Genomic DNA, 15,000 nt, shown 5'->3' with positions numbered 1-15,000 from the left:
TACGAAGCTGAAAGAAGCGGCGGGTTCGAGGCTTTGTTCTGATTGAGAGTCGAGGAGAGTGTGTGTATGTGTGTGTGTGTGTGTGTGTGTGTGTGTGTGTTTCGAGTATTCATTGTTTCGAAGCTCTGTGCCTCTTGGGGGGATGGGGGGGCAGGGGGAGGACTGGGCGAGGCAGGCATGCAGTGTGTCATTGTATCGATTATTGGTGGTGGTGGTGAGGTGGATGTGGTGGTGGTGGTGGTGGAGAATTTGAAATGGTGGTTGTGTTGGTGATGGTGGTGGTTTAGTGTTGGGGAAGGAAAAAAAATGGTGATGGTGGTGGTAGTGGAGAGAAAAAGTGGAGGCGGTAGTGAATAAGTGGCGGTGGTCAGAGAGAGAGAGAGAGAGAGAGAGAGAGAGAGAGAGAGAGAGAGAGAGAGAGAGAGCAAACACACACACACACACACACACACACCACCACTGTGCTGTCATGTGTCTCGTGTCATCACCAACTCTTAATGCTTCCTGGCAACGCAAACTGAATATAACCCTTTTAATGTCACAAAATGGCCAGGTGCAGCCCTCGCCTCTCGCTGTAAAAGGTTTATGTTCGTGACTTTTAATGGCAGAGTGCAGTGCTGAGTTCCATATGTATAAGTGAGTCATTAAGGTGTGGAGAGAAGTCGATATAGAAGCAGGTAATATGAGTAACTTAGCACACCTGTCTGGTAATAATGCACAGTACTAGTGTAGAAAGTATGAATTGATAAATCAGGTATATATATATATATATATATATATATATATATATATATATATATATATATATTTTTTTTTTTTTTTTTTTGAGAAGTACGAAAAACTTAATTGATTTGCTGGTACCTGGCGGAAATTATTGTTGAACTGGCTTAATATTCCACACCTGTCTCTTAATTAGTGCGAATACACTTGTAAAAATCGGATTCGTGAACTAGGTATATTTTTTGAGAAGCACGAAAAATTTGATTGATGAGAAACTGGCAAAAATTGATGTTGAAATGCCTACTGTACCATGTCACTTAATTAGCGCGAATACAGGTGTGAAAATTCTATTGCTAACCCAGGCATTTGAATTTTAAAACGTACCTGTATTTCATAACGCCATAAAGATAAGAACATTCATGATAAAAAAAGAATGTAGTATTGTATAACATATAGCAACCAAAAATGCATGTGTGAAGAATTAAACACCAAAAACCCACGTATTTCAAAACTACAACAATCTGAGTATCGTACTAAGCGGACAGTGTACGATAACTTCTTGGCACAGGGACAGAGAAAGATATACAGGACGACGCACGTGGTGGAGCTCAGTGTATCCGCGGCGGGGCTGGAGGTAGGGTGTGTGTCGCGTGCCCTCGGCTTGCCCGGCTTGCGTGCTGCAGGTGTGGCGAACTAGACCAGCTACGCCAGCACCGGAATACACCTGAATACTGAATACCACCTGGAGCCACCGGTATTACTGGGACTCTACCTGTCTTTTCTCGTATGTTTGTTGAGAGCACCTGGTGAATCATGTCTGCTCACGAGTGTTCCCTGCAGGTGGTTCTCTATTTCGTTCCCCATTCCCGCCCCCACCACCCTCCCGTCTCTTACCTGTCCGTGGGTCCCCGTGCCTGGCTAACCCTGTACGTGGGAGGACGGCCAAAAAGTGGGCCAGGTGGGGTGCTTGATTATTTAGTGAGGCTTACCTGTTTGGTGTGTGTGTGTGTGTGTGTGTGTGTGTGTGTGTGTGTGAGAGAGAGAGAGAGGGAGAGGGCAGCAAATTGACTTTAGAGTGACGTTATGTTAATTTTTTTTATTTTGTCATGTCTGGTGATGAACAAAGGGAGGAGAGAGAGAGGAAAACACACACACACACACACACACACACACACACACACACACACACACACACACACACACAGGTAGGTCTGAGTGAGTTCAGGTGCAACGTGATTACCTGGGGAAGGTAATGGAGTGAAGACGGACGGGGGCACCACCACCACTACCACTACCACCACCACCACCACCAGCATTATATCAACACCTTTACCATCATTTCATACCATTAACATAGCATTATTTCCAGCTACTACTACTACTACTACTACTACTACTACTACTACTACTACTACTACTACTACTACTACTACTACTACTACTACCACCAGTACAATTAAGACCTCTCTATCACCGTCAGCTTCATCACATTAAGAAGAAGATGAGATTTACCTCCGAATACATTACTACCAATAACATTCGTAATCTTAATACTATTGCCTTTGTAGTGGTAGCAGCAGCAGTAGTAATAGTAGCAGTAGTAGCAATAGTAGTAGTAGCAGCAATAACAGTAACTATCGAATTACAGACTCACTTTACTCAGATCGAAAACTCGTAAACAATCTGAACACAAAGCACATTCCCAGCATTTCTTTGCCCTCACCTGTCTCGCACCGCCACCAACACCCCCCACGTGGCTCGTCTCCCCTGAACCCCTTATGTCACTCTATCCCCTGCGGTGTCTTCAGGGTGCTAATCGTGAAGGAAGGACCGAGAAGATGGGGAGAGCTAGTAGTAGTGGTGGTGGTGGAGCGCTCAGGTGTGCCAGCGTGAAGGTAAAAGCTCTGGGAAGTTTGAGAGAGTGTTGCATTGTACTTAGCGAGAGGGAGTCTTGAGTGTGTTTTGATGTCTGGGAGGAAATGAGGCGTTGAGAGTTGTTACAGGAGAGAGAGAGAGGGAGAGGGAGAGGGAGAGGGAAAGAGGGGGCGAGAATGTAAAGAGAGGAATCAATCAAGGTTTTCATTAAGTTGGTTTCCGCTGCCATCAAGCCTTTTTAGGAGATATTACCCAACTCGGGCCCTAAATCATTAATTCTGCCCCTAATTCTCTCTCTCTCTCTCTCTCTCTCTCTCTCTCTCTCTCTCTCTCTCTTGACATATTCCCAGGACCTTCATTCACTACCGTACATATTCGTCCTCCTCCTCCTCCTCCTCCTCCTCCTCCTCCTCCTCCTGCTCCTGTCCGCATCTCAATCTCCTCTATTCTACCCTCTCTCTCTCTCTCTCTCTCTCTCTCTCTCTCTCTCTCTCTCTCTCTCTCTCTCTCTCTCTCTCTCTCTCTCTCCTCTCCTTCCCTCCTTTCCTTCCCTCCTCTCCTCTCCCTCCTCCCTTCACCACCTCAATCTTCTCTCCCACTGACCTCCTCCTCCTCCTCCTCCTCCTCTTGGTCCAGCCTCGCGTGTTTGGTGAAGTCCCTCCGTCGTGATTGCCTTCTCTAGCCCTCCTCCTCCTCCTCCTCCTCCTCCTCCTCCTCCTCCTCCTCGGCGGCTTCTTCTGCCCAGTCCTCTTCATTCTTCCTCTTCTCTCTCCCTTTTCTCCCTTTCCTCCTGCTCATCCGGCTCTTTCTCTTTTTTATTTATCTCCTCCTCCTCCTCCTCCTCCTCCTCCTTCTCCATCTTTCTTCTTCCTCTTTATCCTTGTTCTCTGTTCTTGTATGCTTTCCTATTCTCCTCTTCTCTTCTTCTCTCTGTCTGTTTTCTCTTCATCTTTCTTCTCTTCTTTCTCTCATTCTTCCATTTTTCCCATCTCTTCTGTTTATTCCTCCTTATCTCTACTTTTCCTCTTCTTTTTTTTCTCTCCTTTCTTTTCCTTGTTCTCTATTCTGGATTCTTTCTCCTCCTCCTCTTCTTTCCGTTCCTTGCTTTCCCTCTCCTCTTCCTCCTCTTCTCATCTTCCTTTTCCTACTCTACCTCCTCTTCTTCCTCTTTTCTTTCCTTGCTCTCCCTTCTTTCTTTTCCTTCTCTTCTTCTTCTTCTTCTTTTCTTCTCCTTCAATTTCATCATTTTCCTTAGCTACTCACTGTTCTCCTTTTCATCCTCCCTTGCTTTCTTTGCGCTTTTCTTGTTTCCTCGTTCTCCTTTTCTTTTCTCTCCTTTCCTTTTCTTCCTTTTTCTTTCCTTTTTTTCTTTCTTTTCTCTCCCTCTACGCCTCGTTCTTTTTTTTTTCTTCTTCTTCTTACTTCCCCTCTCATTCTTCTCTTTTCTCTCCTTTCCTTTTCTTCCTTTTTCTTTCCTTTTTCTTTCTTTTCTCTCCCTCTACGCCTCGTTCTTTTTTTTTTCTTCTTCTTCTTACTTCCCCCTCTCATTCTTCTCTTCATCTACACACACACACACACACCTCCTCCTCCTCCTCCTCCTCCTCCTCCTCCTCCTCCTCCCCGCGAGAACAATAATGACGTAACTTTGTATTCACTCGCGCATTGCAGCTCATTACTAGTGTTGCCAGATTAAGTTTTTGTTAAAGGTTATTGTTTGTTTGTTTATTTATTTATTTATTTATTTTTTGCTTTTCTTGTGTGTATTTTATTTTATTTTATTTTTTTTTTTGTGTGTGGGAAGGAGGTTGATTTTTTTTTTTGTGTGTGTGTGTGTGTGTGTGTTTGTTTGTTATTATGCTATTTCTTCCTTCTCCTTGCCCTCGTCTTGTTCTCCTCCTCCTCGTCTTCTTTGTTGCTGTTGTTGTTGTTGTTGTTTTCCTTGTCCTCATTCTCCTCCTCCCACTACTACTTCTCCTCCTCCTCCTCCTCCTCCTCCTCCTCCTCCTCCTCCTCCTCCTCCTCCTCCTCCTCCTCCTCCTTCTCCTTCTTCTCCTCGTCTTCGTCCTCCTCCTTCTCCTTGTCTCCTTTCTTGTTCTTGTTTTCCTCCTCCTCCTCCTCCTCCTCCTCGTCTTCGTCTTCCTCCTCCTCCTCCTCCTCCTCCTCCTCCTCCTCCTCCTCCTCCTCGTCTTCGTCTGCCTCCTCCATCTTGTCTCCTTTCTTGTTCTTGTTTTCCTCCTCCTCCTCCTCCTCCTCCTCCTCCTCCTCCTTCTCAATCGTGTGTGGGTGTCAACGCGAACGCGACACAATACCGGCACACACTCAAAATATTGCTGCTCTCAACTAATTGTGCGTGCGAGGGATGGCTGGCTGGCTGGTTGGCTGGCTGGCCGAATGGTTGTCTGGCTGAGTGGGTAGATGGGTGGGTGAATGGCTGGCTAGCTGGCTGGCTGGTTGGCTGGCTGGCTGGCTGGCTGACTGACTGACTACCTTGGTGGCTGGATGGCTGGCTGGTTGGCTGTCTAATTGGTTGTCCGGCTGTGTGGGTAGGTGGGTAGGTGAATGGCTGGTTGGGTGGCTGACTGACTGACTACCTTGCTGTCTGGCTGTCTGGCTGGCTGGCTTGCTGGTTGGCGCACAGGTAATTAAGACCCACACCTGCCGCGCGGGTGATTTATGGGATCAGATGAAAAGCACATAAGCTAATAGTGTGTTTATTTTATAGTCATTTTCCATAATTTTCGCTCAGTTGTTGCCATGACTATCCAACTTAACTTACTGTGTGTGTGTGTGTGTTTGTTCGTGTTAGACAACTTGTTTTCTTTTCCTGTTATTGTTTTTTTTTCCTTTTTTTTTATCTCGATGTACGTAAATATTGGTGTATTTTTTTTTCTTTGCTTATCAGTGACTTTGTTTCTTGTTTCGTCTTTCCTGCTTCTGATTCTGGTTAGAGTTGTGACAGAAGAGACGAGCGCTGCAGTTTTCTATAATGTTCTGTCTGTTTAATGATATCTTTTTTATTTGTGTGTGTGTGTGTGTGTGTGTGTGTGTGTGTGTGTGTGTCTGTCTGTCATGAAATACGAAAATAATAATGTTGCTGATGTAACGCGCAGTTGTCTATTTGGAAAAGTGTCTATCAGTGATTTCTTTCTTTTCTTTTTTCTTTTCTTTGTTAATGTTCTTTCCACCTTTCTCTGTTTCGAAATATCAAAAGTAAAACAGACGTGCCAGTGTTGCGGTACGGTACAGAGTGTGGCGGCGCTGTAATATGCAGGAAAAAGTCACCGGGCATGAGTGTTGCGGCGGGCGGTGCTGCCACGTTGAGCCCCGGGTGGTGTCAGTCACGCCAGTGTTAGTGGTGGCCTTGTCTGCCGCCACCACGCCGCCTCTGTCAGGAACACATTACGGAACACTTCTGCCGGCACCTCCACTACTTTTAAAAGACTGCAGTTGAAATTACACGGGTTTTTAATTATGGTTGCTTTTACGGATTTAGTGAAAGATTAACAAGACTTCTACATTATTAACAGGATAAACACTCTTAAGAACTCGGCTAACTATCTCTGTGGTCTTTGAAATCAGTCGTGGTGAAGTTACACGGGTTTTTAATTATGTTTGGTTTTTAATTATGTTTAAACGGTTTTAGTGACAGAATAACAAGATTTCTACATTATGAACAGGAGAAACACACTTGAGAACCAGGCTAATCATCTCTGTGGCCTTTGAAATCAGTCGGGATGGGAGAGCAAAGCGTTTTTGAATACTGGCCTTGCAACCGAGACACCCCAAGACGTAATGGAAGTATGCTTGTCTTTGGTTCAGTTCCATAGTCTTTTCGTAAACTCCCGAACCAAAGCGCCCCATGTTGGTGAGCGCCCGATCAAAAAGGAAGGCTGAATAGGTTTTGTTGGTTAGGTTAGCAAACGAAAAAGTGACTGTAGAACTGATCCCATGCACTTTTAAAACTCTTTCTTGTCCTCTCTCTGTCTTCCCTTCCCCGTTTCCTCGATCCTATCCCACACGTCGTCGCCACCACCACCACCACCGCCGCCGTCTCCACCACCAGCACCGCCGCCGCTTGTAAACACGGCCACAATGGGTCTCGCTGTCACCTGATCGACGCCTCACTTGCCTCACTGTTCGGACGCTTTCTTTCGTTATCTTTATGGAGTCACACAAAGCGGCTCTCTTTTCCTCGCATTAACCCAGTTCTTACTCAGTCTTTTCTCCCGATGCGTGTAAAGGAGAGATAAAAGTAGTGAATATTGATGGAAATGTGACTTTTTTATATATTTTTTTATTATGTATACGTGAAAAGGAGATTAAATGAATGGAAAATGTTAAGGTCCACCAATTTCCTACTTATTTATCTACGTTCAATGTAAGAAAGATGAAAGTCGTGAATATTAATGAAAATGTTTTTTTTTTTTTTTTTGTTTCCCTTAAATAAGTGGAAAATATGTAAAAAATCCACCATCAATTTTCTGTTAATTTTTCTACGTTCAGTGTAAGAGAGAGAGAGAGAGAGAGAGAGAGAGAGAGAGAGAGAGAGAGAGAGAGAGAGAGAGAGAGTAGTGAAAATGGATGGAAATGTGAGATTATATTCTTAGTTATGTTCGCCTGAAAAGCTAAAATTAATGGAAAACATTTTTAAAACTCGTATCAATTTCCTGTTCACTTTTCTCCATGGCGTTAATAAAATAATAGCGAAAATGAAAGTAAAGTATCTGTTTCCAGCGGCGAAAATGAATGGAAAGTGTGTGTGCTGTCTGCGGGCGAGGACGGGACAGCGCGGGATTAGATGAGCGGCGCCGGTGTGGGCAGAATGTCAGAATGTCACACCGTTGCATGACACTGCCTCAACACCTGCCGTGGTGCCCCGCGTGTCCCCAGGGCGGCGCTGCGGCGGTCTCCTTTAGGCCCGTAGTCTGGAACACTTTTGCGCTGCATCTCCACTACTTTACCAAGGCTCTCGTTGAAGTTACACGTGTTTTTAAGAGTGTTTTTAGGGTTCAAGTGACAGATTAACAAGAATAATTTTCTCTGTGGCCTTTGAAAACAGTCGTGGTGAAAGAGCAGAGCGTTTCAAAATACGGGCTTTACTGGGAAGAGGCAGGATGGCGGGAGCGCAGGGGATGAGAGGATGAGAGAACAGGGGGTGGTGGGTCAGGAGAGGGGGCCAGTGGGCAGGGGGTGAGGAGGGAGCAGTGGGCGGAAGGTATGAGCAGTTGACAGGGGGCGTTGGGGGAAGAGGGGAAAGGGGACATGGGTGGGGAGGGAGCAGGGGGACAAGGGCGGGGAGGCAGGGACCTACTTGAATGTGTGGGGATAATCTCGTACAGTACATCCCTATTTTTCGTCCTGATTTTTACGCCCGGTGGTGATGACCACCTGCGTGCGTGCGTGTGTGTGTGTGTGTGTGTGTGTGTGTGTGTGTGTGTGTGTGTGTGTGTGTGTGTGTGTGTGTGTGTGTGTGTGTTTATTTATTTATCGAACTTATCATTTATGTAATTCTTATCATTTACGTATATTTATCTCGTTCGGCAAAGGTGGCAGCCCTGGAAATAGAACACGGAGCATCATCAGTCACCGCTCCCTTCACACACCTGTCACCAGCCCGTCAGTCAGCCAGTCAGGTGTGTCGAAGTGGCGGCGCTGGGTTGGTGTCTGGCACTGGTGTGTGTCCGTGCGACGCGTTTGTGGCACCATTGTGACGCCTTGCAAGTCCCTGCCGCTGGGTGATGGACGGGGGTGTTCCGTGTGGGTGCGGGGCCGCGGGCATGGCTTACAGACGTGGGTTGCGTGGAGGCGGCGCGTGCAGGAATCAGTGGCGGTGTTGGGGGTGAGAGTACAGTAGTGGTGGTGGCGGAGTCAGAGTCGCTAACCATGTGATGCTGAACAACTCAAGATTATATTCAGAAAAGCTTTCTTCTTTCATCACGACTCTTTTCAAAGGCCAGAAAGATGATAAGTCGGGTTTCCATGTATATTTTTCTCGCAATTTTAACTCAGAATCCTTTCGAAACTATCACTGCAATCATGAAAACCCCATTCAAATCCCGAACTGTTTCCACAAGGGCCTATTGAAAGTAGTGGAGGTGCAGCGGAGGAGTGTTTCATAATATTGTATTGAATCATTAGGGTGAAATATTGGTGAGATAAAGTTTTAGTCACTACAACAGATGGTCTGGTAAATGATTTTATCCCCATGTCAGTTTGCACGGTAAGCAGAAAACATCTGTCTCGTTTATATATCATTGCCAGCGTGAAGAATAAGCGTGCTAATAATGTGTGACTTGCGCGATGAAAGCTAAATGCAGGATGAAAGTTGTGTTAGAGTTAAAAGGAAGAAGAAAACAAAAGACAAAAGCTTTCTTGATATTATTCCTGATAGTTGCTGCTCACACCATACACACACACACACACAACTGTACACCAACCCACCAACCAACACCCTTTCCCTACGTACCCGACACACAATTGTACCCACACCCACACATCTACTCTGCATTGTATCGTACTTGTGGTGTCTTGTCCTTGTCTAGTACTGTTGAGTGGCTGTCAATACGCCAACAGTACGCCAACAGTCTGGTGGCTGGCGAACCCTTTACTGATACGTCACCTGCCACCTGTCAGTTCCAGTGCGTATGATTCCTACTCACAAAATATTGAACTGCGGAAGATTACTAGAGAGAGAGAGAGAGAGAGAGAGAGAGAGAGAGAGAGAGAGAGAGAGAGAGAGAGAGAGAGAGAGAGAGAGAGAGAGAGGAGGGGGGACTTGAAATGGTGGAAAGGAAGTCAGCTTGATTTGATTCGATATTCTTGTTTGTACTTCGAATCAGAGGAACATCCCTGTGTGTGTGTGTGTGTGTGTGTGTGTGTGTGTGTGTGTGTGTGTGTGTGTGTGTGTGTGTGTGTGAAAAGGATCGCACCAACACTTTGGAACTTGGCTTACGGTGAGGAGGAGGGGGAGAAAGAGGAGATAGAGGAGGAAGAGGAGGAGGAGGAGGAGGAGGAAGAGGAGTAGGAGTGTTTGATCTCAAAGTGTGTTGGTAGAGTCACATGTTTGCAAAGCTGTACGTAACGTCACTCTTCTCTCTCTCTCTCTCTCTCTCTCTCTCTCTCTCTCTCTCTCTCTCTCTCTCTCTCTCTCTCTTTTTGACTTTCTCCACGTAAACATTCTTAACATCATCCTTGACATCCATAACATCATACCTCACTCTCCTAACTATATTTCCAGCATTCACAACATATCTAGCACTCGTGACATCATAATTACGTAATTGATAACGTTCCTAGCATCATTTCATAACTTCCAATTTTTCTTACAATGTTTTTATTTATTTTTTAACAATCACTAACTTCTAACATCATCTACAACTTATAACACTGCTCATATTTTCTTTCTAACACCACCTCTAATATTTTCTGACTCCACTAACTAATAACACCACCTTAACATTCCCAGCACCACCTTAAAAGTTTCATCACCTTTTCCTAACTTTCTTCCTCCACCACTGTCCTTACCAAACCAAACCTTACCACACCAGTCCTTCTCAACTCAGTACATAACCACATTCACCACCCAACCCTCAATTTCATCCTAACTCTTGCTAATCACAGTAACCTTTGGGCGTAACGTGGCTAGGTACTGTGAAGGCCACTTTCCTAACCTACCTAGTTTGCTTAAGTAATAAATCTAACCTTTTCTCTAAGTGACTGACTTTTACTTAAACTTTCCTTCACTCATTCTTTTTACGTCACTATATATCATACAATCTAATATTCATTCTGTTCTTTCTTTCAAGGATATTGTTATTCTGTTATTTTTTAGGCTATAATTATTCCTTCTTTCTAGGTTATTTTCGTGTTTTTTCCAGGGTGTTGTTATTGTTTTATTGTTTTCTAGGTTGTTATTGTTGTGTTCTTTTTTATTGTTATTGTTATGTTCTTTCCAGGTTGTTGTTATTGTTCTGTTACTTTTTATAGGCTCTTGTTATTGTTCTGTCCTTTGTAGCCTCTTGTTTTCATCAGTCTCTTCGTATTAATCTGTTGTTATCAAGCTGTTGTTACTAGGAGGGTCTTTTATCTGTTCTCTTCTAACTATGCTCTTCTCTCTGTCATTCTAGCAAAGGTCTTCTCATCTATCCTAACTGTACGGTCTTGTAACCTATTTCGTTCTAATTTCGTTCTAATCTTTCGTTATCTATTCTGCTCTCAGGTCTGCTTATCTTAACCTATTCTAGCTATAATCTTATCTTTTCTAACTAGTGTCTTCATTTTTATTGTGATCTAACTTGGCTGTTGTTATCGTTTTTGTTTATTTATTTATTCATTTATTTATTTATGGGCTTACTCATTCATTTATTTATTTTTTTAGAGAAAGGAAGCAGAAAATTAACGAGTGTTTTTTTTTGTTTTTTCTTGTATTTAGTATGTCCTCTGCCCTACCACCTCTACACACACACACACACACACACACACACACACACACACACACACACACACACACACCCTCCCCGTCCCCTTAGAAAAACAAGAAGAAGAAGAAGACGAAGAGAAAAAGTTACTCCTCACATCTTAGTCTCTTCTGACATGGCAAGCCTCACTAGTCTAATATTCTGACCTGGCTGATTGGCTGTCCTTACCGAGAGAGAGAGAGAGAGAGAGAGAGAGAGAGAGAGAGAGAGAGAGAGAGAGAGAGAGAGAGAGAGAGAGAGAGAGAGAGAGAGGTAAAAGACACAGGTAATCTTGCATCTCACCTGTCCCATCCCACGCAGGCTAATTAACACGGGATATTAACCTTGCAATTAGCGTAACTAGGCTTCATCTCCGGTACATGTGTAATTATTCACTTTCTGCTGCCTTTCGGGGTAGGAGGGTGCGGGAGGAGGGGGAGTGAAGGGGAGAGTAAGGGGGAAAGAGAAGGAAAGTAATGGAATTGAAAGAGAATAAGAATGAAGGGGATGGGGGAATGGGCCGGAGAGGAAGGAGAGGGGGAAGAGGAAGAAGGGGAAGGGAAGGGGAGGAGGAGGAGAGAGCAGCATTAGCTTGGCAGATCTCAATAAGGTAAAAATGAATCAAATTACTGTATAGATTTGTTATGCTAAGCCAGATCATTAGTGTGATTAATACTGTGTTGGTGATGTGTGTGAGTTGTGAGGTGTGGGGTAGTGAAGCTAGCTCGCTCTCTCTCTCTCTCTCTCTCTCTCTCTCTCTCTCTCTCTCTCTCTCTCTCTCTCTCTCTCTCTCTCTGTGCTTCGTATCAATTTTTTTTTCCTCTTTCTTTTCCCTCCTCCTCCTCCTCCTCCTCCTCCTCCTCCTCCTCCTCCTCCTCCAACTCCTCTTTTCTCTTTATCCTCTTCCCCCACTCATCCTCCCTTCCCTTCCTCCCCTTTCGTACCTCTTATCCGCTGCTTCTCTTACTTGTTTACTTCTTCTTATCCTTCCCTCTCTCTCCTTCCCTCCCTCCCTCCCCCCTCCCTCTTCCCATCCCTCCTTCCCTCCCCCCTGCCCTTCTTTCTCTCCCTGCCTTCTCCGTCTTCCCCTTTATTTTCGTCTCTCTCTCTCTCTCTCTCTCTCTCTCTCTCTCTCTCTCTCTCTCTCTCTCTCTCTCTCTCTCTCTCTCTCTCTCTCTCTCTCTCTCTCTCTCCAGCATTGTTCAGTTCTCACCTTTCTTTACTCTTATCATTTTCTCCTTTTCCTTTTCCCTATACCCACCTGTTCTCCTCCTCCTCTTCCTCCTCTTCCTCCTTCTCCTCCTCCCCCTCTTCCTCTTCCTCTTCCTCTTCCTCCTCCTCCTCCTCCTCCTCCTCCTCCTCCTCCTCCTCCTCTTCCTCCTTCTCCTCCTCCCCCTCTTCCTCTTCCTCTTCCTCCTCCTCCTCCTCCTCCTCCTCCTCCTCCTCCTCCTCCTCCTCCTCCTCCTCCTCCCCCTTGCGTGTCTCCGTGTCCATTCTGTGTCTGTTTTTGACTCATAGTTTTGGGTTTATTTCCAAAATGACCTTGGTAAATGTCAGCTAATGTGATAAATTCCCACTTTGTCTTTATATTCTCTCTCTCTCTCTCTCTCTCTCTCTCTCTCTCTCTCTCTCTCTCTCTCTCTCTCTCTCTCTCTCTCTCTCTCTCTCTCTCTCTCTCTCTCTCTCTCTCTCTCGTGGTTGTCTGAATCTGTGTGTGTGATGGTGATGGATGGCGGGGAGGGAAGGGGAGATGGGAAAGGTAAGGATGGGAGGGGAGGGGAGGGAAGGCAAGGGAGGGAAGGGAACGGAAGGAGAGAGAGAGAGAGAGAGAGAGAGAGAGAGAGAGAGAGAGAGAGAGAGAGAGAGAGAGAGAGAGAGAGAGAGAGAGAGAGAGAGAAATTCTGCATCTATCTACTTACCTATTATGCACACACACACACACACACACACACACACACACACACACACACGCACACGCACACACGCACACACACACACACACACACACCTATCATATGCTGGCCACTGGAACACCTCCCTTCTTGTCCCTCCCCCTGATCCCACTTCCTGATCCCTCCTCTCCTCCCCCCTCCCTCCTTTCTCCCCTCCTATTGGTTTCGCCACATTAGTAATTACCGCCATCAGAGCAGCTCTTTTTAAGGTGTTCACTGGGCTGGCAGTAATGAAAATAACCGTTCGTGCATACAGACTGATATGACGAGGTGTGTGTGTGTGTGTGTGTGTGTGTGATGTTTTTCTACTTCTTATTTTAGTATCTGGTATTATTGCTGTTTGAACGTCTATGATATAATATAAATCTATCAACGTATTTCACTCTTAAGTAATTTTGTTTTTAAGTTCATTTTTATTTATAATTTATCTTTAGTATTGACTTCGTGTGTTATGTAACTCGTGTTCAGTAAAATATCTATCTATCTATGTGTCTGTGTGCATGTAAAGTATCTATCTATCTATCTGTGTGTGTGTATGTGTGTGTGGTATCAATAACACTAACCTTATATTCACTAACATAAACCAGCGTGCTTCTCCTGCCACCTACCTACTCGCAACTGTACATACCTGCCCCACATAAGCATACCTGTTCTCCCCGCCATTGCCAGTGTCACGAGCTTATGTGGAGTAATTTTACCACCTGGGGACACGCGAGCATATGTATGTGCGTACTTGTGTGGCAACGTGTTCACTAGGCCCTGTTCAGCTGGCTAGCCCGCGTGTTCCTGTCTGGCTAAAGCTTAGTGTGTGTTGACTTGGTATTGTTAAGCTCTTGTTGTGTGTTTGGTGATGTTGTTGTTGTTGTTGTTGTTGTTGTTGTTGTTGTTGTTGTTGTTGTTGTTCTTTTTTCTTTTTCCTTTGCTTTTTTCGTCTTCTTCATCTTCTTCTTCCTCCTCTTCTTCCTCCTCCTCCTCCTCCTCTGTGCTATCCTGTCTTTTCCTTCTGTGCTACCCTGTCTCTCCCACTAACAGTAGAATAGTTACCCAAACAGCCTAGTAAGGACCTCAGGATCTGTGGCTGTTTGGACATCCTTTGTATTCCTTCTTCTCCTCTTTCTCCTCCTCTTCCTATGACCAGTTTGGCTTTGTAACATTTAGCTAGTCCACTCCTTGCTTCCGTTACTCATATCTTTTTCTCATATATAGCTAAGGAAGACGTATTTAGACGGCTCTTCTTCTTCCTTGGTCTGCTGCGGTTAGGGGTTTCCGCAGAGAGAGTTAAGTCTTTTCCAGCCCACTCAGTCTTCTGCGCCTCCCTCAGTCACGTCCGTTATAAGCAAATGTTCCTTCACTGCATCCATAAACTTTCCCTCAGTCCTCTCTCTCTCTCTCTCTCTCTCTCTCTCTCTCTCTCTCTCTCTCTCTCTCTCTCTCTCTCTCTCTCTCTCTCTCGCCTGCTGGGTAGATCGATTTCCACCTTGCACCTCCCGGCATTTATAAATTAGGGAAACTGGACGTAAAAATAACAATAAAAAGAAAAAAATAAAGATTCTCAGTTGGCTAGAGGTAAAGATGAAGGCAAAACGCTGAAAATAACTGGAATGAGAGCAACATGTTCATTGACTAATGTCCTCGACTGTACAAGTAGGACAAGAGTAGGAGAAGAGGTGGGAGGTGAGGGTGATCAAGGGAAGGAGGGAGGGAGTGGAGTGAAGGGTCAGATAGATGTGTATTATTGCCAAGGATAGGAGTAAAAGTGGGAGGCAAAGTGGAGGGAAGGAGGGAATAAAGGTTTAAGGGAGGGAGTGAAGGGTCAGACAGATATGCATTATTGCCAAGGATGAGAGTAGGAGTGAGTAAATTGGAAGGTAGGAGGGAATAAAGGTTTAGATAGATAGATTTATGGATGGTGTGGGTCTGAGTGGTGGAGGGAGTGAGGGAGTGAAAGTTCAGAGAGGTGTACAGTGGGTGAAAGTGATGGACGGTGAGGGAGTAAA

At 45.0% G+C, this 15,000-nt stretch overlaps 1 protein-coding gene across 5 annotated transcripts in view; it reads left to right on the top strand.

The window, feature by feature from the left end:
- LOC135104820 (proline-rich protein 2-like) overlaps positions 1-15,000 on the top strand; it is a 125,824-nt gene that overhangs the window by 61,933 nt on the left and 48,891 nt on the right. The window contains exon 1 of one of the 5 annotated variants that reach the window (XR_010270549.1): positions 821-1,474. The exons of the other annotated variants lie outside the window; for them this stretch is intronic. The gene's annotated coding sequence lies outside the window, so the exon portion shown is untranslated. Of the gene's footprint in view, positions 1-820; positions 1,475-15,000 lie in introns of those variants that run through there. 5 annotated transcript variants of the gene reach the window in all.

Source organism: Scylla paramamosain, chromosome 11, assembly GCF_035594125.1.
Source record: "Scylla paramamosain isolate STU-SP2022 chromosome 11, ASM3559412v1, whole genome shotgun sequence".
Taxonomy (NCBI): domain Eukaryota; kingdom Metazoa; phylum Arthropoda; class Malacostraca; order Decapoda; family Portunidae; genus Scylla; species Scylla paramamosain.
Note: the sequence above shows the minus strand (reverse complement) of the source record. Positions and strands in the feature narration are given on the sequence as shown.